This window comes from Adiantum capillus-veneris, chromosome 9 (genome assembly GCF_014529385.1).
Source record: "Adiantum capillus-veneris isolate H3 chromosome 9, ASM1452938v2, whole genome shotgun sequence".
NCBI classification, from domain to species: domain Eukaryota; kingdom Viridiplantae; phylum Streptophyta; class Polypodiopsida; order Polypodiales; family Pteridaceae; genus Adiantum; species Adiantum capillus-veneris.
Genome location: NC_140939.1, coordinates 116,635,383 through 116,642,703, shown reverse-complemented (window position 1 = coordinate 116,642,703; position 7,321 = coordinate 116,635,383).

Below are 7,321 nucleotides of genomic sequence, written 5' to 3'. Positions count from 1 at the left end.
CAATCACAAATAGAAGGGGAGTTTTGTTTGATGGGGGATTTTAATATGGTTTGTTCCATACAAGATAGATAGGGGCATTCCAACATTCTTGCTTGGGGGGAGCGTAAGAAGTGGTCTTCCTTGGAAGAAAAATGGGCTTTAGTGGATGCCTGGCAAACTGGCGCTTGGAAGGATGACACGGGGTTCACTTACCACTATTTCCAAGTCACCCAATCAGCCTCCAGACTTGACAAACTCTATTTTTCTCACGATGTCGATTGGGTGCCCTCTTCTTTACTTATGCAAGTCCTCATGAGTGAAAATCTCTTTGATCGTTTCCCTCTGCTTCTTGGAGCCTTGATATTTTCTTCAGAAGAATCACATGATGCACAAGGTGGCAAGAAACTTCTTATCACCTACCCTAATCTGGTTAAAAATGCTCATCTAAGGCTCTAGTGTCTCGTGCTGCGAAAGAGCTTAACCAGGACACAATCAAGGAAAGGACCAACCCATGTAAGTGATTTAGTGAAAAAGTCCAATTAGCAATCTAGAGAGTGGGTCCAATGCTGAAAAGGAGTAATAACCACACAATATCAATCTACAAATCTAGGTTTGAAGAGTTAGGCCATAAGAAAATGCAAGGAAAGGCCTCGAATCAGGAGCACACCGAATGACTGAAGCTCAAGCAAACCTTTCACCAAAGGGATATGGAGGCGACGAATCTCCTCAGACTTCAAGCCAAGGAAAGTCACATCAAATTTGAGGATGTCGACAAAAACACCTTACTTAGAGTGAACGATGTAAGACAACATCAGACTACCATCTCCTCCTTGATCGAACAAGGAGCCCAGATCAACAATCCTATTCAGATGGATAAAGTCATGTTAGATCACGTCAGTCAAATCATAAAAAATGAAGACTTCGAAGATTTTCTCGGTCACCCCAACTTTAGTAGACCCTGATCGAGCGAATTTTATGGAAAGGCCATTTACCCTAGATAAATGCTGGAGGACCCTAAAAAAATTGGGTAACGAGAAGCCTCCAGGGTGGGATGGGATCACAATAGAGTTTTGTCAAGAATTCTAGGACGTTTTGGGCCCATCTTTCTTGCATATGGTTAATAGAGCCTTTACATAAGGCTCGCTTGAATCAAGGGTGAAGAAAGGATTGATTAAACTCATCCCCAAGCAACTTTCTTGCTCTCAACTCAAACATTGGAGACCAATTACAATGGTGACTGTGGTCTACAAGGTGTTTGCTAAACTCAATTATAAAAGAATGTCCTCGGTGTTGGCTGATGCTATCTCTCCTCATCAGCATGGGTTTATTAAAGGAAGATCAATTTACGACAACATCCTGGTGGCCATGATTGGTATGGAATATGCTAGGTTCAAGAAAATAGAATGTGTCTTGATCCAATTGGACCTTGATAAGGCATATGATAGGATAACCGGTCTTTCATGCAAGAAACACTACAGACTTTGGGGTTTGGTACACGAATTTTTCTAGCAGTTAGAAATCTTGGAGAAGGGAGCTCTTTAAAAGTGCTATTCAACTCAACTCAAGAATAGTTGGCTGTTTTGAAGTCAAGAGATCTATTTGTCAAGGGTTCCCCTTAGCTCCTCTTTGGTTTGCCACCTGCACCCACCCTCTTATTGCAATGTTGGAAGAAGCGGCAGCAAGAGGTCAGATTCAAGGGCTACAAGTCTAGGATGTCAAACAATTGATTGTGAAAATGTTCGCTACTCTTCCTCCAAGTGGATGAAAACAATGCTAGGCAAGCAGTGGAGATTGTCTAGGTATTTGCCACTACGTCAGGGTCTCAATGCAACACAGAGAAATCAAGGTTGATTTCTTTGACGGAAGGTGAACTTTGATGCTGCAGGCTGGACTGGAGAGGTTGTCAAGAGAGGCATCATCTTCCACTACCTTGGGGTGCCCGTAGGGGAAGGAATTGCTCACAAGACTCCCTTTGACTCGGTTCATTGGAAAATAAAAAAGAAAATGAAGCATTGGGAATTCATCGTGATTCCCTTCCATTGCAGAGCTACGATAATTAATACATTCTTCATCCCATATATAACCTTCACATCGTCGCTCCTACAATTATCCCAGAAAAATTGGAATTGCTTTTTGAAACCAATTAAGGAATTCTTATGGAGAAATAAGCTAACTGCTACTAGACCCTGGCAATGGGATAAATGGGCGACGGTCACCAAACCGAAGGCTTAGGGTGGACTGGGTATACTTGACCCTATTACTCACAACCTAGCATTATGTGCTAAATTATCCTACACCTCACCAATTGTGATGAGAGTTGGGTTGTCATGGCAAGGGAAGTGGTAATGAAGCTCACCTGAAATCTAAAGGTGGGGTATGGTCCAATCTCAACCTACAAAGTAAACTTCTTCCCCCTTCTGGTGTGAAGGCTCAAGTAGGTGGTTTTACCGGAAAGTTTATTGAAAAATATTGTAAAGCAGCCATGGAACTCAAGTGGAAAGAGGAGATTAGATACTAGAAAGGAAGGGTTAGGCATTGATCTCCTTGGGGCCCCATTATGGAAGGTTTGTGCTTTGATAACCATTGGCTTGAAACTGCCAGGAACTTGAACAACGAGGGTCTTGACACCTTGGATTCTTTGTTGAATGATAAAAAAGGGGATTGGAGAACCTTGGCACATTTGAAGGTTTGTTGTAACCTCTCACTCCAAGAGGAAGTCCTCGTCGGAAGGCTACTAGAAAAGGTATCAATCCTAACCCTTCCTCCCTGCTCCACACCGCTTGATTGGAAAGCTTGGAAGTGGCCTTGAGGCTTTGAGGGGAGGGGGGGGGGGGGGGGGCAGAGAGTGTGAGATCCCCAACCCAACGACACCAAAGTCAAGATGAGGTCCTTGACAGGTCTCTAGGCCTATTAAAAGTCAAAGTCTCTAAGTAAGAAGGGTCCAGGGAATAGACCTTTACCATTGATAATGGCTTGGGTCTATAGCCCTAAAAGAAGACCCCGGGGCAGTCACTTATCAAAAGACCCCTATATCACGTGCGTTCAAGAGGTAATTAATAATACCCCAATATACATACTATACTTACACTGTGAGCCTATTTAAAAAACCCCCACCCCCCTCTGTATGTATACATTTTTATACATTTTGGTCTTTTAATAATCCTCTCCGGTTAACTCACGTGATATCATACACATTCTAAAAAGTGACCGCCCCGGGAAGAAGACCTAGTCCTATCTCACAGCGAAAACGGGACAACATCTTAAAAACCCAAAACTATTTCAGCCCTATAACTTCCACAATTTGGGCTAAGGCCGACACTTTTTTTCCCCTATCAGATGTGAGGGCACAACCGCCGCTGGTGAACTCCTCTTCCAATTGGAGAAGTTTTTTGAATGTTTTTAGTGCGTAGGGATGGATAGTTACCTGACTAATCAGGTCCACCCGTCCATGATTGACAACCTTAGTCAATCCCCACTTACTACCCTGCACTCACACACGATTCTTTTGTTTTTCTAATTACTATCACATTGTTTTAACATTTAAAATAATGGTTTATTTTAACTTTCTATCACAGTGAATCCTTTATTAAAGACAGCATTGAAAAGCATTCTTTTAGCAAACAGACATCTTTAAACTTAAGGCAGGGTACTGTCAATAAAAAACATTGACCATAATAACCATGATTAGTACTCTTCTTGTCTCAAGACCACCTAAGGGTTAAAAAAACCCCAACACCCACTCCTTATTCATAATCTGGGGTGGAAACCCATCACCCAAAGTTCGGGGTGCCCATACACCAAACCAGTTGCCCATGGCTCCCCTAGGATAAAAAACAGTATCCTAACTTATGTAGAAACATAAAGACATGACATGCAGTAGAAACTCATCGTTCATGGGGGTAACCAACTTATATGATGGCTGAAAAGCCATCATTATTCATCAAAATATACCAAGGAGTCGGAGGTGTCTTGAGTCAACTGTTTTAAGGATGATCAATCATATCTTTCCTAATTCAACCAGCCTTAACCCAAACAATTCTTTCCTTATTTACAAAAAAATTCACATTGGTTTCTTGGAAGATGCCTTCCGTTTTCAACCAGTTTTCACTTTTCCTAATTCCTTACACCCTCATTTACGTATGCAATGTTAATACTTAAAGAAGAACTTGAATTATACATCTTAAATCATAATGAAGACCCACCTGGGACTGGTCGGGCATTTGTTGCAGTGCTCGGGCCTGAATGCTCTCATCAGTAAGCCTACTACTAGGCCCGATCTCGTCGTCGTGCGATGCTCTAGCTCTCTTGGAAATACTACCCTCATCATCAGATTGAGGATTGGCTTGGGTCCTTTTTGGTGCCATGACTTCTGTCCTTATAAAAAAGGACGTCTATTTAGCTAAATCATCCAAAAACTTGACTTTACCTTCGTATTCAATCTAATTCCTCTTTTTACCTCGACTAAGGTTAAGTAGTTTGGATAATAATTCCTTGACCTAGTAATTTTTTATTCGTTTATATTAGGTAAGATAAATTTATCACAGGTTTGTTAAGGGTTTTCTAAGCTTCCTTAGTTTTCTTATAAATTTTTGCATCTTTTTTCTAATTTCTCCATCTTTATTAAGCTTGAAATTTGCATAATTTTGACTTAATATTTATTATATTCATTATCTCTTAAAGATTGTATTCCTTCAGCTTCATATCAATGGTTTATACTTCCAGTAATTTTCCTAAAAACTTTCAACAGTAATTTCTATTTATCCTAGTTAAGTTTTAGCTTAAAATAGGGTTTTTATCTATTATAATTACTTAAACCAATTATCTTATTGTGTTATAATTATCACAACTAGATGATGATGTTTTTTTACTTTGATAGTACCTTATAATTATCCAAGCTAGTTATCTAATTTTAGTCAAAATCAGTCTATTTTGACCTAATTAAATAGCTAGATTAACTTTTTGACCATAAACTAATTATCATAGCTTATTTATGATGTCTAATAATTATCTTATAATTATCTAACTTGATTATCTAGTTTCTTGCTTTTATTTTCAGCTAAAAGTAGTCTGTTTTGGTTTAATTAAATAAGCAGATTAATTTCTTAATCATAATGTAATAATTATGGTTTACTTATGATATGTACCAACTTTGATAATTAATGATGTTTACTAACTTTAATAATTATCTAAAATGATTAGCTAATTTTTCTATTTTATTTTTAGCTTAAATCAATCTATTTTGACTTAATTAAATAGCTAGATTAACTTTTTGATCATAATCTAATTATTATGACTTATTAAAATTTTTTCTAACTCTGATAATTATCTAACTTGATTAGCTAATTTCCCCGTTTTATTTTCAACTAAAATCAGTCTATTTTTGATTAATTAAATAGCTAGATTATATTTCTATCAAGGAGGTAATTACCCTATGTTCTTAACAATGTTCTCTAACTTTGAGAATTATCTTGTGATTTGTTAAGTTGTTTTACTAAGTTTGCCATTAGTTTTATAGCTAAAAATAGCCATTTTTTATCTATACCTAAGCTCTAATAATCTTTGATAATTATCTTAGAAATAACTAAGCTTTCCCATTAATTAAGGCCAAAATCAATCAATTTCAATCCTAATTAGGGTTAGTAATTAAGTAGATTATTAATCTTCATAAAGATTAAGTAATCAACAGGGAAATAATGTATAATAGAGTGTTTAATAGTAGAGAATAATATAATCTTCTTTAATTGATAGATTAATTTAGAAAAATTAGATATAAGTTACTAATTAACTGAGAATAGCATAATTACTTCGCTTAATCACTTAGATTTTTCTCTCTTAGCGATTTTTGTGAAGTATCTCTCTTGCACAAGAGATTTCTTGGCAGGACTCTGAGTCTAAGTGAAAATGAGAAGCCTAGGGTTCTTTTATTATTTTTTTGGCACTCACAGGCTCACCGGGGCTGAATCTGGCAGTTGCTTGTAGCTCAAGTAGCCCCCATCCTCAAGAAGGCGCCCCCTGCTACAAAAATAGTCCCTGGCAGGTCCATATATCCTCTCCCACTACTTGCCTGCTCTGAAAATCAAGCCTGCTAATTTTTGGTGCTATTTTTTGTTATTAATAAATATATGGAAATATATCTAAGGTTTATAACGAAAGTCCTAAGTTTTAATGTTTTCACTGCTTTGGAGATAATGTTTTACCTATTTGTATGCCCAATGCTTTCTTCTACAACTTTGAGTTCATTTACTTGCAGCTAGAAAGGTGGAAGCCTTACAATCTCCCCAACTTAAGAATTTGAGATGTCCTCATTTCAACCGAAATTGGAAAAGTCTTTGAGAAGAGAGGTTTCATCATGGCATCTTTGGTAGGGTAATCTTTTCACTTTACCAAGTGTTCTTGATTACTCTATTTCCAAGAATTCTCTCTCTAGTTTCAAGGACACAATCTGGTTGGAGATTCCACAATTCCTTACTTTAGTATTACTAATTACTTGCTTCTCAAATTTTCCAAGAAACTCTCAGGGTTGAGCCCATCTTAAAACCCTTTACAAACCAATGGTATTTTGTCAAAAACCAGGTCAAATATATTCCATATAAAAGATCCATATATCCACCTTGTCAACGTGCTTGGTATCAATTTCAAGGTGAAGACCCTCAAGATGGGTGTGCCCAAGGGGCCAATTTGTACAAATGTAAACAAGGGATCAACAGATTCTACTGCTCTCAGACCAAGCATCTCATTGCAAGCATTCTAGAGGCTCCGAACTCCAAGGACTGCACTAAGGTCATAACTGTGCTAAGGCATCAAGTGAAGGAGGCTAGGAAAAACTGAAGAATGTTAAAGCTTGTCTCAATCAGGAGCTAAAAGAAGTAAACAGACAATTAGAATGTGGTCCAAATGGTAACAAAAGAACTTGTTCCGAAGGACAATGTGGTGGGATTTTCAAAGAAGGACTGGCCGATTGAGCCTATAGTGCTCCAAAGAAGTCTTTGCCACAACAAGTGGAGGTTGCAGAGGCCATCACTGTCGCGATTCTGCCATCACTTATTAAAAAGTAGCTAGCCATGCAAGCTAAGCTTAGACTCATGTTTGGATTTAGTGGGAGAGTCCCTGATATATTTGAAATGATCCAATGGATTCAAGGACCACAAATTCTGGGACATGGGGGGGAATTGGAAACAACACTTACCTAGCCAAGGGCTTTTGCTCAGTTAGATTCAAGGAGGGCTCCGACGTGTTAAAGATTGTGGATAAAGGCCCCCTAATATTTAACAGGACCACTCTGTGTGTGGTCCCATGGGAACCATTATTTGACTCCGCAAAATTCCTCTAGGGGATACATCCT